Below are 22,928 nucleotides of genomic sequence, written 5' to 3' on the forward strand. Positions count from 1 at the left end.
CCTGAAACATAAAAATATAAATGAAAAAGGTACTTATAAACTTCCATTACCGGCATTCATGTCACTAAGTGAATCATCGCAACATCGTTCAGACTACCGGCTTCTTTGAAATTCCAAGCGGAACACAACCACGAATTGCCATCTTGATAAAATGAGACCACCCATTCAATTCTGGTCACAAGTTACGTAGTTCTTTACATTTGCATACCACTAAACTCATAGAAATAATATTGCATTAGTGAATAAATTTAGATGAAGGAAATTCAGGCGGCTGGAATGAAATACTTTAAGACATGAATAAAAAAAATAGAAATATATTACAGGCCATCCGTTTGTGTGCACAAATTATAACTTAAACATAATGGAATAATTGAAACATTTCAAAAAAAGAAAAAAAAACTCTAGAAAAATATGTCATTGCAATGCAAGCTTTATGTAAATTTTCCCTAGAGAAAGGTTTTGTAAAACAATCAGCTACATTATTTTTAAGTGGCCGTGGTAGCCTGATCGGTAAGGCATTGGACTCGGGACCGGAGGGCCTCGGGTTCGATCCTTGCTGGTCGAAGACCCACCGTCGTCATTAAAGGGGACTGGGGCGACGTTAAATATGCTCGTGGTCTCAATGTCCTCCAAGTGAAACGATACCTCTGGGGGGGTGCTAGTACCAGGTAGCTATTAGCTCTTGGACTAGTTCTAAATTCTCATTAACTGCTCGATCCGGTGATGGTGCTGCCATCACCGGATCGAGTAATATTACCGGTATATAAAAAAATAATGGAGGTAAGGCACTCAGTATGCAGACCTCGACATAAATGCAGTTGAAGTCAGTTGTGACTCTGAATCGAATCGAATTATTTTTAGTTTCATCAAATTGTATTCCAAATTCATTTTTATCAATCAAATTCCTTAGGAAATAGTACCCCACATCAATCTGCTTAGTTCTGCAATTTTCTATTGCAGAACTAGAAAAATCGATTGCAACTAGATTGATTAATAGTACTCTGTACTGTGACAATCTAAAATTCTGAACTCTTTTCGTAGCCAATTGATTTAAAATTCCTTTAACTCACATCCTTAGATTATTCACTAATTTAAATATACTCCGCTTCCATCGTTGACAGATGTACGCATTTTTGTTTGAATGTACCACCATATTATTCGTACCCTATCCAAAAACACTACAAGCTCCCTCCCCCCCCCCCCCCATTGAAATCCGGTCGTCGTGATTCGAGGCGTAATCTGTATCAGAATGACAATGATTTACTCAATTTACAGACAAAATTTAGATTTCAGGGACGGACAAACCTTTTAGGTTGTTTCACAAATCTCCTCTTTTACATCCGCATATAGATACTCATTGCAAACATCTACATGGAAATGGACTCAATGTAGCTTATACACAAAAATTGAAAAGAAAGCCTTAATCAAAGGAAAGGAAATTACTGGAGAGAACACTTTCGAAAAGTAACCCCCCCCCCCCCCCCACCTGGTGGGTATTTAAAATTACCAGTCTGGTCTTGAAGCGCATTATTTCATTCTGCTCATTTGTTTTTAAATTAAAAAAAAAAAAAAACATCTGTACCCTTTTTTCTTTCTAAAACTTTCATTCAGTGGAACCAATACGTAAACGTTTCTTTCTCATATCACCTGAATTTCTTGAGCCATTTCGTTTTGCCAATTTTAAATCTCGGAAATGTTAGCTTCTATCATACTTGAATTATCCCCCCTATCTTCATAAAAATCCTATACTTTTCTTGAATTATCATCACAAGGTGAAATTAAAATATTTTGTGTCATATTTAATGTTATTTTCAGAACAATAAACCTCGGCTTCACGATTCGGACTTTAGAACCGTCGTGTCAATAGAATAATACTTATCCCTGTATTCTTTATTTTGCCTTGGACTTGCTTTAACCCATTTAATTCTCAACATGCTATTTTATAATTTTCAGGATATTCTTCTTCTACTTCAGATTTACTCAGTAGTGAAATAAAACTGTGTCCCTCTGTTTCTCGTTCCGGGGGGGGGGGGGTTCGTCCAGAATTTATTTTCATCGAATTTAACATTCAGCGTTTCTGTCACTTCGCGATTTTTGAGATCCCAAATTCTGTAACCTTTCGTATGAAACGCATATCTTACCATGACTCCTTGTTGAGTTCTCATATCCAATTTGTTTATTTTCTGTTTTGGAAGTCCAATATACGAAATGCATTCAAAAAAAAAAAAAAAACCGGGAGTGTTTAATAGATGGCTTTCTTACCCCAAATAGCTCAAAATAGGTTTTGTTTAATAGATGGCTTTCTTCCCCCAAAAAACTCAAAAAAGGGTTTGGTTTTTCCTTTTAAAGCTCTCAATTAATGTTGACTTATAGTGTTCTATGACGCTACTTTGTTAATTAGAGGATTTGTTGGTTTTTTCGATTCTTATGCTTTGGTCGCTAAGGTAAATTTCAAACCGGGAGTTCAGAAATTCCTTTCCGTTATCGGAGCTTTGCCACAAATCTCTCTTATCTTTTGAAACCTGACAAAATGTTCTTAAACCTCACTTTTCTTCTTAAAGAAATAAACTGGAGAGTTTCTTGAAAAATCGTCTATTATTGTGAAAATAATCGCCCCCCCCCCCCCCCCCACTTTAAAGAACTCAACTGCTAAGGAACCCATCGTATTCAAATGCAAAAGATCTTACCGGGTGTTGGCTTGAATCTCCGTTACAGGTTTAAACGAAATTCTCCGATTTTTTCATTTTACACGGATAACAATCTGACATATTTTTACTTTTGATAAGCAGTGAAAGACAGTGAAGTACAGAATCGCACTTTTCATTATTTATAATATACTTTTTGTCTTCATCCTGAACATGTTGATGCCAAAATTTAAGACTCAAAGTGTTCTAAAAGTTAAAATGTAAGGAAACTGATGAGTTTCAAGGTTGTAAGAGTTTCAAATTCTACTGTAGTTCTCGAGCATCTACTTTTCTAAATGAACATGCCCTTCAAAGCGAATAAAATATGACAAACAATGCATAATAATGTAAATATTCTACTTTAAATTTAAAAGCTGTAATTTTGACGAGAACGAAACACTGCCAGATCAGAAATGAAAAGCTGAAAATTTTAAAATATAGCCAGTCACGGCCTGAACTTAAATATGTTGGGAAGGCGTATAATCTCAATTTGCCAAATGAAACTTAAATATTTGCCGATTGATAAAATAATGGTAAATGCACACATTAAGTACGCACAATTAAGTACAATATCTAATGAAATTTGCACATTCGAGAATTTAAAAATTGCAACATTACAATTATGTCCCCAAATTTGCCGAATAGCCAGACAAAATTTTCCCAGTATGGCATTTTTGGGGAGGTCATAGAGACTTCCCGTGACCTCCAATCGAGTGCCTTTGAATATAGTTTCTAAAATTATTTTTACGTTCCCAAGTTTCAGTGGTACTAGTGCAATTTTCCTGAAGTAAAACTTTAATTTCCTGCTGACGCAAATATAAAACTTTTAAAACACAAGGGTTTCGTGTTTGTATTTTAAGATGCTTATTTTTGAGTTTTTTTTTTTTTTTTTTTTTTTTTTTTTTTTTGAGTTCTTTATTGATGATTTTTTCAATTATTATTATTTTACTTTCGACCGTTAAGTATGAAAGCTGGCTTCAGATTTCAGAAAATTTTGAGTCGTTCAGACATCAGAGTATTGTATTTCCACAGTGTCAAATTCTTCAACTAAAAATATCAGCAAATTGTATACTGTTTGCATGTCTCTCTGTCACGTTGTTATTTTATTTATTTTCATTTTATTCATCGAATTATGTATAAAAGCTACTGATGCTATAACGTAAAGTTTTTCAATAAAATGGTTAAATGCAAAATGTTAAAGAATTTAAAACTGAACATAAGAAAGAAAAAAAAAAACAGAAGAAAGAAGTCAATCGCGATATGTTAAAAATTCACTAGAGAAAATAAAAATTTAAATTTTAAGTACTGACATAGTATATAACACAAAATATAATCGTACACAAAGTTTAATGTTCTAATAACTTTAAATACAATCAAGAAAGGATTTGATTTATTTTTAAATAAAATTTGAGTTTCAGAAAATGTTTAAAAACTATCACACATGCAATAAAATATTCAGAATCACAACAACTACTCGGATTTTTGCTAGAAAGCAATCGCTACAACTTAGCAACTATAAGAAATTGCAAAGTCAGCATCAACGAATATTAGGATACGAATTGCGATTTCAAAATAAACTGTTATTTTACATACATTCTCGATGATAAAGAAAACTATATTTTGAGGAAAAGGGAATGAATATAATATAACCTGCACTTACCTTTAACATGGATTACAGTCTCAGCAGTCCTGCCTCAGCACACCCGAATCATCAAAAAACATGGCTGCCAATATCTTGAATTCATTAGTTTCTGTTCCCGTATGAAAGAAACACCTTTTGCGCATCGTTTTGCGCAATCTAAAATATTTTTACAGTTTTTCTCTGTTATTTAGCTGAGCAGTATTAAACTGTAGGAAAAAGCAGTATATTACTGTAAAAACAACAATTATTTTTTGCAGTGTATGAAGTTTAATGCTATATACTTTCTCAACAACATTTCAACATCTAAATTTAAACTCAAATGAAATGTAAATAAATACATAAAACGTGAAAACAAAACTCTTGTTTACATCAGATACAATTTTTTCAATAAGACAAGAATCCAAAAAGTTAAAAATTTTATGGCAGTTCATTTAAAAAAACAGCACACAATATCGTTTACCGTTCCAGTACCAAAATTCAGCATGTACATTTCTTCCACTAAACTAACATGCTTCTTTAGAATATTAAAATAAGTTACTTATCAAATAAGCGCAAACCTTCATGTAAAACACATCCTGTGCAAATATTAATCAATTTTCATGAAATGAATATTTCGTACTCACACTCTTTGAAATAGAAAAATTGTCAAAATTTTTACCCAAAATCATTAATTATATTATTTCTATATTGCTAGGACCCACATATATTTCAACAAAAGAATTATCACATAACACACTCATAAATAAATACTTACATGTGATGGTAAAACATCTTCACGACTCACACCACCATCAACTATATTCGGGTTTTCACTGTGATTTTCCATTAGAAACGCTCTAGAGAAATTCGGATCACCAAGTTTAAATTTTCAGCTGTTCGAAAAAGTTTTTCTCCAGAAGTTAACTTCAGCACAGAAAACCACCCGTCACGAACGGAATGGAGTCCAAACCACCAAATGATCTTTCGAAGTAACCGCATCAAATTTATACTTTCGAAGGATGCGTTAAACAAAAGGTGAAATTATCAACCAATGAGAATGACAAATAGAGAGATAATAGATGAGAGAACCAATGAGCTTAGTGCATCTGTTTGAATACAATCCTTAAACAACAGTAAAAAATAAAACAAAATTAATAAATAAATAAATATAAATTCAAACCATATATGACCATCAAGATCCTTCTCAAAATTTCGTGAAGTCTACTCTGAGTGGAGTTGAATTGTTTTTCTCAAAATTTAAGTTTCAGGATGTGGCATGACTTATAATTTGACTTCCATAAAAATATATTTTCACACCAACCGCTTGGACTTTGCATCACAGCGAATGCCGATGACGTTTTTCGCACCTCGCGTATGACATGACCAATCACGTGTGATTGACCATGTCAACTTGCGCAATGAAAAAAAAATGTCCGATTCTTATCATGATTGTGAAAAAATTGCTAAGTTCTAAAATGTGCGAAAAAACGATAAAGTCCAAACGATCGAGAAAATAATCAAACTTCTGAATAGAATTGTTGCGTCATTACGCTACAGACAAGCCTTGATTGTTTAACGGACTCTAGAAATCGTCTGCGAGCCTCCGAAGAACAACTCAACGCAGCCTGCGCGCCTAGCTCTGTTTTTGGTTTCAGCTTGTTCGCCGACTTGCTCGAATATGGTTGTGTTTTTGTAGAGCTCCCGCTACGGAGCATAGCTTTCTTTTGCAACAGGGTATTCGTCCCTAAATTTTGAACAGCTATATTGGTTAGCTGGAAATGATTACTGGAATCATGTTGTAAATATGTGTAAATAGTTTATAAAGTCTTTTTTCTTAAAGCAATTAGTCATCACTGAAAACAAAATTTACAGTCCACTTAGAATATCGCCGAATCATTGGTCACGTCAGCCGCAGGTAAATTGAACCTGAATTTTTATTGAAAATATTTCTAGCTGAAGAAATTTGTTACTAATCATGACGGAAAAAGATAGTATAGTTACTCGTCAGAGTAAAGAACAATTAGTGACTCTTAATCGCCAAAGAGGTGCTTACAAAGGACAAATAACAAGAATAGCAACATTCCTTGAGGATGGAAGAACAAAGGATTCCTTGGAATATCAAGTGAAATTGGATAATCTGCACAAGCTCGTTTCAAATTTGGATGAATTAAAATTAAAATATTTTGAAGTGGTAATTGATGAATCAGACTTAGAAAAGGACCTAGCCGTCTTCACAGAAATTGAAGAACTCGCTGAAAACTTAGAGGTAAGACTGAGAGAATTCTTACTTTCTAATACTAGTAGTAATCAAATTGAAAATCGAAATGATTTGAATAATTACAAAATATTTAGTTCGAATGTTAATTTTAAATTGCCTGAAATGCCATTGCCAAAATTTTCTGGAAGTTATCAGGAGTGGTACACATTCAGGGAGCAGTTTCTCACATTAATAGATTCTAATGACAGCTTAAATGACACGCAGAAATTATATTATTTGAAATCGACTTTAAGTCATAGTGCATTAGAGGTAGTTAGTAAAGATGCTTCTTATACATCCCTCTTTAAGGCTTTAGAAGATCGGTTTGAAAATAAAAGATTCATTGTAAATTCTCACATGAATGAAATATTATTAATGGAAGTGTCAAATCAAGATCCAGCAAAAAGTCTAAGATCGGTAGTTGACGGATGTCTTAAGCACATTCGGGCTCTCAAAACGATAGGTTTGGAACTTAATAAATTTTCCGAAGTAATGTTAATCAATATCATTCTCAAAAAATTAGATAAAGAAACAAGAAAGCAGTTTGAACTTTCATTGACCTCCACGGAATTACCCGCTTGGGAAGAATTTATAGCCTTTTTGCAAAAACGATGCTTAGTTCTAGAAAATTTACATAGCAATGCAACCGTAAAACCTAAGAATTTAACATACGAAAAGAACCAAAAATTTAAGAATTTGATGGTGAAGAATAATGCCGGTGAAAGAAATACAAGTTGTAGTGTTTGTCAATCACCTAATCATTCTATTTTCAAGTGTGATAAATTCTTAAAATTAGAAGGATATGATAGATATTTAACAGCTAAAAAACTTAATCTTTGTTTGAATTGTTTGAGTACTAAACATAAAATTGTGCAGTGCCCATCAACATTCCTTTGTTCCATCTGTTCGAAAAAACATCATAGCTTGCTTCATCGAAAGGAGTCCTTGACGCCAATTAGGAATCGTAGTCTAAATAGCGACAGTAATAGCCTCATAAATAAAAAGGATATTCCTTCCGCTTCAAAGGATCCCGGCACTAGGAATGACGTATCGTCTGAAATTTCGCAATCGTTATGCAGCGAGATTTCTCGATCAGAACATATTTCAAATAAGGTGTTGTTAGCAACTTCTGTTATTTATGTGGAAGATTTAAACGGCGTTAGAATTCCAGTTCGTGGAATTTTAGATTGTGGAAGTCAATTAAGTCTGACCACGAATAGATTAGCTCAGTCTTTATCAGGGAAGAAGAAGAAAGCTAAAGTATTAGTTTCGGGGATCAACGGAACCGTTTCTAGTATAAAATCCAAAATGCAAATACGGATCTCAAATAAAGATAATTCTTTTAGTAAAACAATTGAATTCTACATTGTTCCAAAAATAACAACTTGGGTACCTTCAAATGATCTGGATACAACCAATTTAGAAATACCAAAAGATATAGAACTAGCCGATCCTAACTTTGGAAAATCTGCTAGAATAGACGTGCTTATTGGAGCTGAACTTTTTTTCGAAATCCTAAAATTTGAAAAACAAAAAGTTTCTAGCTTAATATTTCAAAACACCGTCTTCGGGTACATAGTTTCCGGATCACTAGGGAATCAAGGTTTGCAGACATTTTGCGGTTTAACAAAACAAACTGATGTATTAGAAGAAAATCTTCAAAAATTTTGGAAAATAGAAAGTGTTGAGGACGAATTTATTCCTCTCAGTGACGAAGAAAAAAAATGCGAAAATCATTTTTTAGAAACATATCACAGAGAGAACACAGGAAGATTCGTAGTTACTATGCCGCTAAAAGAAGATCCGACAGTTTTAGGGGATTCAAAATTAGTTGCTGAGAAAAGTTTGCAGCAGTTGTGGAATCGTCTGGAGAAAACTCCCCTAATGCGAGAACTTTATTATAAGTTTATTGATGAGTACGAAACTCTTGGTCACATGACAAAAATCAAGGTTAACAAAGAAGATGCAGGTTGTTACTATCTTCCACATCATGGAGTTTACCGTTCTGAAAATCCTACAACCAAGCTCCGTGTAGTATTTAATGCTTCAAGCCCTTCAACGAATGGTAAATCATTGAATGATATTCTTTTTAAGGGTCAAGTTAAGGAAGAGCTTTACGAAATAATGATTCGTTTTAGAAAACATAGGTTCGTGTTTCTCGCTGACATCGAAAAGATGTACAGACAAATATTGATAAATCCAGAACAAAGAAAATTATTGAGAATTTTATGGAAATCCGATCCTAAAGGCCCGGTAGACACCTTTGAGTTAAACACCGTTACTTACGGCACATCGTGCGCACCGTTCTTAGCAATACGAACTTTGAAACAGCTGGCTGAAGAAGAAATAGAAAAATTTAGCAAAGCATCTGAAGTCCTTAAGAATGATTGTTACATGGATGATGTCTTAAGTGGAGAAGACAGTATTGAAGCTACACAAGAACTTCAATGCCAACTAATAGAACTTTTGAAGTCTGCTGGAATGCACCTTCATAAGTGGAAAGCAAATGATTCCAAATTACTTGATTGTGTCAATAATGGATCTTCGGAAAATCATTCTTTCTTAGAGAATGAAACTAAAGCATTAGGAGTGACTTGGAAACCCACACCGGATGTCTTCACTTTCAAGGTAAAAATTGAACACCGTGAAAAATTAACTAAAAGGACTATACTCTCGGACATTGCGCGACTCTTCGATCCCCTTGGTCTAATTGGACCCGTGATAACCAGAGCCAAAACCTTCATGCAAGAACTTTGGAAACTAAAATTAGACTGGAACGACCCGGTTCCAGATTTTATAGCGAATTCCTGGATACGTTTCACAAACTCTTTGAAATCTTTAGAAAGTTTGACCATTAGTCGTTACATTTTGACCCCGTGTGCAAAACTTATAGCGTTGCATGGATTTGCAGATGCCTCATCTATTGCCTTTGGAGCCACTGTCTACCTCCAATCTTCATCTCCTTCCAAAACGTCTTGCCACTTAATAAGTAGCAAATCTCAAGTAGCTCCTTTGAAATCCTTAACTATACCTAGACTAGAGCTTTCAGCATGCCTGCTATTAAGCAAGATAGTCGTCAAAGTTTTGAAATCTTTAAAACTGGACATTGGAAGTATCTATTTATATACTGATTCTAAAATAGCCTTAGCATGAATCGAAACCCCGCCATGGAAACTAAAGACATTTGTGAGCAATCGGGTGGCTAAAATTCAGCACCATACTCAGAACTTTCATTGGCACCACATTGCGTCTGGAGATAATCCCAGTGATTTAATATCGCGCGGCTTAGATGCTACAGACTTGGTGGACAATTCCCTTTGGTGGTATGGCCCGGACTTTCTCACTCGTCCTAATAGTTTCCCTGAACCAGCAAGCCCTCATCTATCCTCAGAGGACCAGGTAATAATATTGAAAGAAATGAAGGACATTTCTACTGATACTTCCACTAAAGAAACTACCAGCCTGTGTGGACTTACAAAGTTAGCTGTTTCACCAACACCTAATGACTTTAGAAATGATCTTTTTTCTATAAGCAATAATTTTATGAAACTAATTAGAATTTTTAGTTTTATTTTTAGATTTGTTTATAACTGTCGAAATTTAAATAGCAGAAGGTCAGGACCACTGACAGCAATAGAGCTTAAAAGTAGTGAAACCTGTTTGGTTAAACAGGTACAAACGATTTGTTTTGCTGAAGATATCCAAAATCTGAAAAATCAGAGTTGTCTTTCAGGTAAGAGTAAATTAAAGTATTTGAACCCTTTTTTAGATCCAGAAGGTGTACTTCGAGTAGGAGGTCGCTTGGACCATTCTAATCTTAGCTATGAGAAAAAACACCCAATTGTATTGCCCCACGACCACAAATTGAGTGAAATTATCTTTGAATATTTTCACAAGAAGTTTTTTCATGTTGGACCACAAGCTTTATTGCATCATGTCCGGCAAAGTTATTGGATAATTAATGGAAGATCACTAGCTCGTAAAATTGTTCATAAGTGTTTAGTCTGTTTTAGAAATAAACCTAGAGGAATCAATCAAATAATGGGAAATTTACCCTCAGAAAGAGTAAACCCTAGTCCCTCTTTTAAGGAGTGTGGAATTGATTTTTGTGGTCCTTTCTCCATTAAATACAAAAATCAAAGAAAAGGGACTCTCAATAAAATTTTTGTAGCATTATTCGTTTGCCTCGCAACCAAGGCAATACATTTAGATATAGTAACTGATTTAAAATCAGAATCATTCATTGCTACCCTTAAAAGATTCTTCGCTCGCAGAGGTAAAAGTTCCACAATTTTAACGGATAATGGCACTACTTTTGTTGGTGCAAATACTGAGCTTAAAAAATTGCATGCCGTAGTTAAAAATCCTGACGACACTTTAAGTGATTATTTGGCTTCTGAGGCTATTAACTGGAAATTCATCCCTCCCCGCTCACCCAATTTTGGTGGATTATGGGAGGCTGGGGTGAAATCTTTTAAGCACCACCTCAAAAGATCAGTAGGTAGTTCCCCTTTAACTTTAGAGGAATTTTGGACCTTGATTGTCCAAATAGAAGGCATTTTAAACTCTCGCCCTTTACTCCCTTTGTCGTCGGACCCTAACGAAATTGAAGTCTTAACGCCAGCTCATTTCTTGATAGGTCGTCCAATAACGTCGATAGTGGAACCAGATATCAGTAGTATTAGTGATAACAAGCTGTCTAGTTGGCAAAAAATCACTAAAATGTCACAAAATCTATGGAAAAGATGGCAGCACGATTATCTTAACCACCTTCAACAACGAAATAAATGGTTCATTGAAAAGAAAAATCTTAAAGAAGGAACCATGGTGATCATTAAAGATGAAAATTTACCCCTTGTAAATGGTCTCTAGGTCGAATCCTTAAGATCATTGCTGGTTCTGATGGAAAGGTTAGAGTGCTAGAAATTAAAACACTATCAGGTGTAGTAAAAAGAGCAATATCGAAAATTTGCCCTCTTCCCCTAGAAGGGAACGAATAATTAGTATTCATGGAAATTTCAAATTTTCTTATTATTTTGTATTTTTGTCTTATATTATTTTGCATACTTGAATTTATCTTAGTTTATATATTTAGTCCAGATTGTAATCTCATTGCATGTTGAGACATCTCAACGGGGGCCGGTATGTTGCGTCATTACGCTACAGACAAGCCTTGATTGTTTAACGGACTCTAGAAATCGTTTGCGAGCCTCCGAAGAACAACTCAACGCAGCCTGCGCGCCTAGCTCTGTTTTTGGTTTCAGCTTGTTCGCCGACTTGCTCGAATATGGTTGTGTTTTTGTAGAGCTCCCGCTACGGAGCATAGCTTTCTTTTGCAACAGGGTATTCGTCCCTAAATTTTGAACAGCTATATTGGTTAGCTGGAAATGATTACTGGAATCATGTTGTAAATATGTGTAAATAGTTTATAAAGTCTTTTTTCTTAAAACAATTAGTCATCACTGAAAACAAAACTTACAGTCCACTTAGAATATCGCCGAAACAAGAATCTAAGCCTGAAAATAGTTAAAAATAATCAAAATGCTAAATGATAGGAAAAATCGTTAAATTTCGAAAATGTATGAAAGAATGATAAAGTTCGAAATAATTGAAAATAAACTAAGTAAGAAACACTATGAAGTTCGAAAGGCACGCAAATAATCTAAGTTGTAAGAAATGATAAAGTTTGAAATGCATGAAAAAATCAAAGTTCAAAATATATTTCAGTCCTAAATGTATGAAAATAGTTAAAGTCTGAAAAATGATAAAGTCGAATGCACTTGTACATAAATAAAAGATGTGAAAATAGTTAAAGATTCAAATACATGGTAATTAATGCTGATAGTAAATTGATTAGTGGTATTTGGTACTTAATACTATTACTAAAGTGATTAGTTATATGAGGTAATGAATAGTAAGAATAAAGTGATTGTAAGTTTTAAAATTAATTTGGTTGTATAAAAATTGAAGACATGGCATGTATTGTAATGTTTTGAAAAAGTTAAGGGTTAAATTCCCGATAATGATTGTTGAAAAAAAAAACTAAGTCCTAAAATGTTTTTAAAAGCGTCAAAGATTAAAAGTACTTGAAAATAATTGAACTCCTGAATAGAATCTAGGCCTGAAAATAGTGAAAAATATTCAAAGTGCTAAATGATAGGAAAAACGGTTAAGTTCAAAAATGTATGAAAGAATGATAAAGTTCGAAATATGTAATTGAAAATAAACTAAGTCAAAAATACTATGAAGTTCGAAAGGTGCGCAAATAATCTAAGTTGTAAAAAAAAAAAATGATAAAGTTCGAAATGCATGAAAAAATCAAAGTTCGAAATATATTTCAAGTGTAAATATGCATAAAAATACAATTGAACTCCTAAATGTATGAAAATAGTTAAAGTCGGAAAAATGATAAAGTCAGGTACACTTGTAAATAAATAAAAGACGCAAAAATAGTTAAAGTAAATTCATAAAAAACAAATTACGAAAAATAATCAAAAGACGTTAAAATACTCTGAGACCATAATGCGAAAAACTATTCGAACTCTAAAATGCATGAAAATTATTAAAATCGCGAAAAATATTCCAAGTACACAAGGCGGGAAAATAATCTAAATTGCGAAAAATATTCCTAGTTTCAAAAACGTATGAAATGAACTAAGACCTAAATGAAAAAAAAAAAAAAAGTTATGAGGTGTATTGTTTTAATACACCGGGCTGGTTGGTGGGACCATCAACTTAAAACAAAAATTTATTTTCAAAAAATGGCAAAGTCCGAAAACGCGCGAAAAAACCCTCGTAACTTTTCACGGTAAACTGAGAAAGTCAGAAAGCGTGCGAAAAAAACCCTCGTAACTTTTCATGGTAAAACGACAAAGTCCGAAAACGCGGGGAAAAAACGCGCAAAAATGTTCCGAAACCGAAACTAAACCTTCGTAACCTTCAACGAGTCCGAAGGTGATAGGCGGATCAGATAGGCAGAGTTGGGAGGCGCAATTTACTAGGCGGAGTGAGTTGGGAGGCGGCTATGAGCCGCAGAGTCGTCTCTTGAAGCAGAACTCTCCTTTTTCCCCTACTCCCGTTCAGGTACAGAATTAGCCCTATATCATATAAAACAACCTCTATAAGTTGATCACTTGCTTAAGTTGACCACTAAGGTAGTGCACTGCCAGTGGTCAACTTACACAAGCTTCACTGTATTAATTTCAAGAAAACTCTTTTAAAATATAATTATTTCCTCATCGTGTTTATAAAAATCTCTCTACATTTACCAATCCATTTGCATATAGAGTGCAACTCATAAAAGTGTATATTTATTTCTTAATTGAACTGAGCTCTTGTCAAAATTACATATTCCCTAAAATTAGTATAAAATTGAGTTTCTTTATTTACAACAATAAACTAAAAGAAAAGTAACACAAAAACCAGGTCGTGTATGTTGGATAAAAAGCACAAAAAAGTGAAGTAAGTCACTTAATAACGTTTTTTTTTTTTTTTTTTTTCTTAATTTATCAAAAATCGGTCTCCAAAGTAGACACATAATTACTTCTTAATTTCATGTTTCTAAGCCTTACCCTTTTCCCATTACGCGCAACACAAACACATAAACTTCTTATTTTATTATGTGTACAGATTCTAACGCTGTTTTTATTAGTGTCTTTTGAGCACACTTTGAGAAATTTATTGCTTTTCAAAGTTCATTAATATTAATTGCATATGTGCAAGTCATCAATATCCTGAGGGAAATATTTTTTTTTCGTTATTAGCATTTCTTGAATCAATGTACTCTCATTTTAATACTCCAATTACTATAAGAACCCGTATATATAACGTCCTTATTAAATTATATTCCTCTATTTTGGTAGCTCTTTTATTGTTTTTAGACCTTAAACATTGTCAATATTTATTTTTTAATTCTTACTCTGTTTTCTCAGTACCTTTCGTGAAATTTATTACTCTAAAGGGTAGTCGGAGGGGGCGGCCGGTTCGCTTCCCAAAACGGATTTAAGAGTTAATGAGATATATGCTTCAATTCTGAAAGTTTTCTACAGGTATATCTTAAACTATACTTAATCTAACAACTTTCAATGAAAATTAGTACAATATTGCTCAATGGAGTGGTTACATATGCGTGTAGCGAGAATTTTACATAAAATTCGTTCATAGTTTGTACTTGTCTTTTAATGTAAATTTTCGTTACACCACATAAATAAAAAAAGAATTTTGAAATTCATATGAACTTCATCATTGCATAAAACATTAAAAGCTTTTTTTTTTTTTTTGGAGTGAGGGATGACACCACTTACTACCACCCCAGGTGACCTCCGTACTAAGAACGCCACTGTTCTTCTTAGACTAATTCTGAGCTTACAGACGGCTTGTGTGATATTGGTTTTAGTGTACATGACTCAACAGTTCCTCATTTAAACCAACTTGTATCAGATGGTACAGCTTTTCTGCAAAAAAGGTCTTGCCACCTGCCAAGTGACGGACAACCGTGTAGTTCCGTCATTTCAAACTTTTCCGGAGGGGGGGGGGAGCAGTGATGCTTGTCATTTTTCTGAGGGTATACTCCCAGTAATTCATTACGCACAATTTGTGTATGTGATCATATACATAGTATGTCATAATATGGAAATTTATGAAGCTTGAGGGTATACGTTATATGTCTAAAAAATGTTTGAGAGCATACTGCGTATATGGAGTATGGGAACACCATTGGCGACAAGGGGTAAAAACTTTGTACGTTTTTCACGATAAACACCAAAATGCATGCAAAATGACCGTTTAAATTATGTTTTTGAAATACGGGGGGGGGGGGCAATCAACTCCCCACTCCCCCGATCCCCAAAATGACGGGCCTGTGAACATGGTATTTAAGTGATAGACTGGCCACTCCCTCAACATAAACACTATTGAAAGTATTTGGTCAAGCGTCTCGGATAGACTTAGGAAATATGACTGCACAAAAAAGGGAAATCTTATTTCAACTCAATTCTCATTTAGTTTCACGATCAGTATATGCGTTTAAACAATAATTGAATCTATGCCTTACAGACTTGAATTTCTGATTAAAGCTAAAGGAGGTCAATTAAAAGTTAAAAGAGAGTGACGGGGTAAAAGTTAAAGCAGATTGAAAGGATAAAAGTTAAAGGAAGTCAAGCAAATTTGGATGATTTTTGTAATATTTTGGTAAATAAATGAGTTTTGCAGAAAAATTTCCTTTGTTCAAATTAATTTGCACAGGAGTGCATTAATTAAGATGTACATTTTACTTTAAATTGTTATTTAAACTTTAATTGTGACTGATGCCCTTTACTGAAAATGATGCAATTTACTGTAGAAATGCAATTTATTTTAAATCTCAATGAATGTTGATTGTAATTGAAGCAATTGTTAGACAGTTTCGTTGATTGAGTCATGTATTTAAAAATCAATTAATGTCCAACAGCGTATTTGAACCGAGTGTGGATCCCGGGGATGGGTCAAACTGTCAAAAACTGCGTTTTTGACAATCTTCGTAGCCTTAGTTTCGAGCAAATACCTGCCCTAGAGCCCTATTTGTGCCTTAATAGTACACTAATGGTCTCCAGTTACGACTAAATTTAAAATTACAAAAAATTTAATCAGTAAAAATAGAATTACTAATGCAACTGGAAAACAATTGACCACTGGCCAAGACTGAGACCTACATTTCGGAGGAAAAATAAAATAAAATAAAAAAGTGTTGCGGGTTAGATTTCTCTTACTAATTATTTTTTCCCTTCTTATTTTTTTTTTTTTCTTCCAGAATTCTGGCATTTGCTAAAATATGCACCGTACCATAATATACTTAAACACTTAAATTTTGCGGCTTTTTTTTGCTTTTGATAACATCTTAGAAAATATTTTTAGTGCTGCCATCTGTTGCATAAAATATATGTTTTAAAGATTTTTTCTTTTTAAATAGAATACCGGAAACAACTTACAAGTTAAAATTGCTGCAGTCAAAAACATTAAGCTCTATTATACACAAAAATTCCGACATAAATCGAAAGTTTACGTAAGATTATTTTTGTACATTTTATTATTTATTCAGTTAACAAATTGTAAGAATTCATGCCACGGAAAAACCTTTCAAGTCTGAAAAAATAATACAGTTAAACAAAACTATTTATACATTAAATAAATAAATATAGTTCTGTAAATACAGTTCATCTCAATTAAAAAGAGATCATTGTATTTCAAATGTATAGTATATTTGAACCTCAATTGTACAAATTGATGGGAAGGGCAAGCGACCTAGAAATGCGTAGTTTTGCTAGTGTATGATTTTCATTTACAAATAAAACCCGAAATGTTGTCCCTTATGTTATATGTGTTCATTACCGCTTCCCTGGTAGCAAAGTTAAAAATTTTGCATGTTTTGATGAAAGTACATTCTTTGCTCTTTTGGAGTCGAAAAATCCAGGGGGTGATTAGGTGTTGGAACACCATTCCGGAACGGCTTTTGTTTAAAAACAAGTTATCTTTTCATATAAAATGTTTCATGACTTGAGATTCAATTATTTCTCAAAACCGTTCTGTTACTGTACCAAAAGTCAGATTTTTTGCCAAACACGTCGAATTCGAGCACGAAAAATGTGCTGAAGAATCGTGACCGAAAAATATCTGCATCTTCCATGGGGTTTCCCTTGGCTGTCACCCAGTTTCTGACAACACTTGATGCTGTAGAACTGCTCCAATCGTTCTGTCATTTTTCCTGAAATTTAAAACTCCGACGAGAGCCCTACCCACCGACTCAGTCAAACTCTGTTTGCCAATCGATTGATGCTGATGACAGCAGGGTTACCAGGTGAAAATTTAGGAAAATATCCAAATTGCTTTACAAAAATTACCCTAAAAGAGTCAGTCTACAGTAAAACCGTTCTGGGTCTTTCCGTATAAACAAGGACATAGTCATCAAAAAAAAAATCTTTAATTTTGCAATCTATTGTGGGAATAATTATTCTAAACAGTTGTAGCTATGTTAACAATATTTTATTTTGTGTAAAAGTTTCTTTTTATTAGAATGGCAACACTTGAAAATCAGTCATTACAAGATTGTGTTCTACAGCTCTAATTTTCATGAGAAAGGTATGTTGTTTTTGCAATTTTGTTATAATTAAATTTATATTTAATGATTGTTTCTTGTAAATACACTCATAAACTTTATAAAAATAACAAAATAAACATTTTGAATCAAAGTCATTATGTGTATATTATTCATGAATGATATCATTGAGCACATGTAGCATGAGTTACCAAAACATATAAATGTTATTCTTGCAAGTCAAATAAACTCTCAATTGCTTCAAAATTTAATATTTTCTTCAATTTTTATCTTTTTTATTCAAAATAAAAGTTTTAAAGAAGCAGCTTGCCGGTTTTGTTTTGTTATTTCCATAACAGTATTGTAGCATGAGTTACCATCTAGTAACTCATGCTACATTTGAAAGACAAACAGGGATATGATCAGTAAAAGAAAGCAAACTATTCTTTATTTTTGTACTATATTGTTTAAATAATAATTCTGAAGTCTTGTAGCTGTGTTGGGAACAATTTATTGTGTTAAAAGTATCCTTTTATGAGAATGGCATTATTTGAAAGTTAAACATTAGGAGGTGTTGTTCTACAACTACTATTTTCTTCAAAATAAGTTTTTTTTTTTTTTTTTTTTGGAATTCTGATATCATTAAATTTACGTATTGCTGATTTTTTTTATAAGTACACTCTCTAAACTTCATATAAATAAAATAAACATTTAGAATCAAAGTAATTATATATTATACATGAATGATAACATCTAGCAAAAGTAACATGAGTTATCGAAACATAGTATTCGTGCAAATCTATTAAACTATCCCTTGCTTCAAAAATTTAATATTTTTTTCAATCTTTTCATCTATTTTAATGAAAGCAAATTTTTTAAAGAAGCTCTCCAGTTATTTTTGATTGAGTCTAAAACTATTGTAATAGAAGTTACATGACCTCATGCTACATTTGAAAGTTGGGCCAAATTGTTATTTTTATAAACATGTAATTACAGGTAGAATTATTTTTTCTTTCAGAATGGCTTTAACAGCTGCAGAAAAGATGAGAAGGAGAAGACAAAAACTTAAAGATGAAGGGAAGTATGAAGAATATAAGGAGAAGCACCGAGAGACTGCAAAAAAAAGTCGTGCAAAAAAGAAAAATGAACTTGAGCACATGACTAAAACAGAAAGAGAAAAGGTGAAAAGGCAGCAAAGAAAGAGGTCCAGAGAGAGTGTTGCTAAATCTCGGTTAAAGAAAAAGGAGAAGAAAGCTACAATTCAGTCCAAACAATTTCCATACAAATCACCATGCTCATTGGGAAAAGCGATTGCTCGCACCAAACGCGCATTGCCAAAGTCACCACGCAAGAAACAAGCAGTTTTAAAAAACCTCATTGAAAACATTGTTCCAAGTCATGAACGCAACAGTCTACTTCAGAACAATAGAGGGAAAGATTGTATAACTATGGAAACTGTTCAGATGGTTCAGAACTTTTTCGAAAGAGATGACATCAGTCGGCAAGCTCCAGGAATGAAAGACGTCACCATTGTAAAAGATAGTGAGGGCAAGCATAAAAAACAAATTAGACACTTGTATAACTCTGTTATGGAAACATTCTCTTTATTTTGCAGTGACCATCCTGACGTTAAGATTGGAAAGAGCAAGTTTGCTGAATTGCGTCCAAAACATGTCTTCTTGTGCAACAAAATGCCTCATAATGTATGCCTGTGTAGGCTTCATGAAAATTTCATTTCTGTCGTCAAAAGCTTCAAGATATGTTGCCCAGAATTTCCAACTTATTCCTCTACATTTTTGAATGCCTTTCTTTGCGAGAATTCAATGGAAAACTGCTGGAGAACTGCATGTGAAAAATGCGCAAATTTTCTTGAAAATGCCATTGAATCTTGTCTTGTTACAGCTACCTCAAGTATGGTCGAATGGAATAAGTGGAAAGATTTTGATGGTAAGTTATCAAAAGTTGTAGAAGAAGGAAGTATCGAAGATCTAGGAAGATACATAATTTCAATGAAAAAAGATTTTTATTATCATTGTTTCATAAAAAGAGAGCAAGCTGCTGCATACCAGTTGCAGAAAGAACAAGTAGGCCCCAAAAGCTCTGATTTCACTGTTGCCTTGTTGCAAATTGATTTTTCAGAGAACTACACTTGTGTTGCCCAAGATGAAATTCAAAGTTTTCACTGGGTACAACCACAAGTGAGTCTGTTCACAATATCTGCTTGGTATAATGGCCAACATCACCCAGCCATTATTGTATCAGATGATTTGGATCATTCCAAGAGAACTATAGTTCCATATGTAGACAAGACTCTCGAAGATTTTCCTGTGGAGGTAAGTCATGTCAACATATGGTCAGATGGCCCTACTTCTCAATTTAAGAATCGCTTCATTACAGCAGCAATTCCTGTACTTGAAGAAAAATTTAAAAGAAAGATAGTTTGGAATTACTTTGCCACATCACACGGCAAAGGTCCTGTCGATGGGATAGGAGGGGCCATAAAACGCCAAGTAAGAAATTTCGTTAAGACACGCAAAGGCACAGTTTTCAGTGCCACAGACTTTACAGCTGCAGTTCAGACAATGAGCACAGATGTTAAAGTAACAGAAATGAAGAGTGATGAAATTGAGATGCGCAATGAAAATTTAAACATGTATTCAGTATTTAAGGAAGCATTGCCAATCGAAAACATGACCAAAATGCATTGCATTTACGTGCACCAAAAGATAACAAAAGGAGCTTTTTGGACAAACTCGGCAGAGAATGAAATTAAAAGCAATTTCCAATCTCAAATATCTCCAGAAAATATTAAACTGGGAACTTTTCTTCTAATTAAATATTTGGGGAAGAAACATATTTTCAGGTATGCGGCCATTGCACAAAGTGGAGTTGAAGATGACGGCGAAATAAAGGTTATGTTCTTAAGAACAAAGAACTTAGACAAAACAATTTTTAGGCCAGATGAAAATGATGTTTCATATGTCACATTTGGCGATATCATTCAGATTTTGCCAAATCCAATTATGAAGCAGAAAAGAAGTCGTTTACACTACGAATTTAATGAGGAAATCGATGTGCTTGAGCAACATTAATTGCTTTGTAAATATGTTTAATTATGAGCTATAGTTATGAAATAATCTAATCTTGATACTAGTAAAATGTTAAATAAATGTCCAAATAATATTTTGTTTTTTTTTTTTTTTTTTAGTTTTTTATTTTGCAATATGTTATGTTGATTTTGCTTTAAGAAACATTCATCTATGAGGTAGCATGAGTTACCAAGTCTTGTAGCATGAGTTACCAGCCACTGATTATAATATTACCTTATACCTAATTTTACAAAATATCTCCTGAAAGCTGAATGATATTTTGTGACAAGGGAGGTTTATACAAACTACTTGCAAAGGAAAAGCACTTTACAAAGTACAATTTGAGTAGAAATAGGACTTTTACTTTACTGCTTATATTTCAATGTCTTTTTTTGGTAGCATGAGTTACTAAGTTATTATAATTAATATCTTAAATAATTAATAACTTACAAGGTTTTTAGTGATAAACTTTTAAATAACACATTAATTCTTATCAGTATGAATTTTTTGAAAGAAAATAAATGAAATATTTTGTATTGTGCCCTGTTTGAAAATACGATTTCAGAAAAAATGTAGCATGAGTTACCGTGGAATCGCCCTTCTCCCTTCAAGGTATAATTGAAATCTTCAGTTTCGATTATAGTAAAATACACATAAAAGACATTTCCTATGTTTTTTTCGTGCAAGATTTATTAACTCTATTTTAAATGCTTTGATATTTTTCTAAAATTAATGTTCAAATAATTGCTTTAATATTCTTCTTAAACAACTTTTACTTTTCCTAGCATTAATCATGTGATGTAGGATACATATTAAGCAAAATGTAGATCCTATTCAGTAAGTTACCGCTTTATAGCCAGGACTAAGGCAGAAATACATGAAACACGCCGCCAGTTCAGTCAATTCCAGCCGAGGACTGCAGTTCCGTGCTTATTAGCACTCATCAGTCCGGCATAGGAGTGACTGAGCTGGAGGTGGAAAACCTCTTAAGGAAGCCTAGAGTGCCAAACAAACTGGTAGCTAATACAGAATTAGCACTGACCAGTGACTGAAACAATGGTTCGGTTCAACTCGAATATTGAAGGTAAGGCAGGTATATTCAATAATCTGCCGAAAATATTATACGACGCCGAGCTGATGAGTGCTAATAAGCACGAAACTGCAGTCCTCGGCTGGAATTGACTGAGCTGGCGGTGTATTTCATGTATTTCTGCCTTTGCCCTGGCTATAGGGCGAGACCTGAGAGACAGAGTATGTTTTCTTTACTATTAAAGATATCTAAACAAGTACTCTGTAAATGATATTAAAAGAAAAAGAGAAACTTCTAAAGCGGTAGAATCCGTGAATCCGAATTTGAAACGAATAAAGATGTGCACCTTTCCTGAAGTAGAATCAGCTCTATTCAAGTGGTTCCAGCAATATCAAAATCAAAACCATGCTTTTGGTTTTTTTTCTCTCAATATTTTTGATTAAACTGTGCTTATTGTGCTTAAAAACTTTCACGTTCTGTAATTTTGTCCGTTATATGTACATATCAATTAATATATTCGATGGTTTTAAATATTAAAATGTCAAAAACTGAAACTAGCGGTAAGTCGAACTTCCGATAAGTCGAAATTTTCGTCGGCCCCTATAGATTCGAGCTATCGAGAATTGACTGTATGTTGTACGTTTATATATGTTATACGATTATATATGAATACAAAAGTTGTGAAATCTTAGGAAATAGAAAACAATTTTATGACCCTGACAAATTATTTCTCAGGTTTAATACGAAAACTCGATGTTACACAGCTTCTGAAAGATTAGCCAACAGGGTTTTTTTAGCCATCTAGGTCTAACTCCCGGGATTTTTAGACCCTGTATGTGACTTAAATAAAGAAAAGACAATTAAGTTATCCTAAAAACGATATCAAACTCATTCTCTGTTAAACTCTGTTAACTATCAAACTGTAAGTCACCATACATCATTAAATTCCAATTATTTTTTAAAACAGGAATAGCTCCAAATCAAGTACTTTTTTCTCCTTTCTTTAATTCGTAAGTGGGTTGAAATAAGGAAATAAGAAAAACTTCCCGCGTGTATTACATTTACTTTTAAAATGTTATTTCTTTCATGATATATCATCAAAACATTGCATTATTGATATGTCTTGCTGTCTCGTTCAGGACACTAATCATTGCTATTATGAATAACTTGTAACAAATT

This window comes from Uloborus diversus, chromosome 3, assembly GCF_026930045.1.
Source record: "Uloborus diversus isolate 005 chromosome 3, Udiv.v.3.1, whole genome shotgun sequence".
Lineage (NCBI taxonomy): Eukaryota > Metazoa > Arthropoda > Arachnida > Araneae > Uloboridae > Uloborus > Uloborus diversus.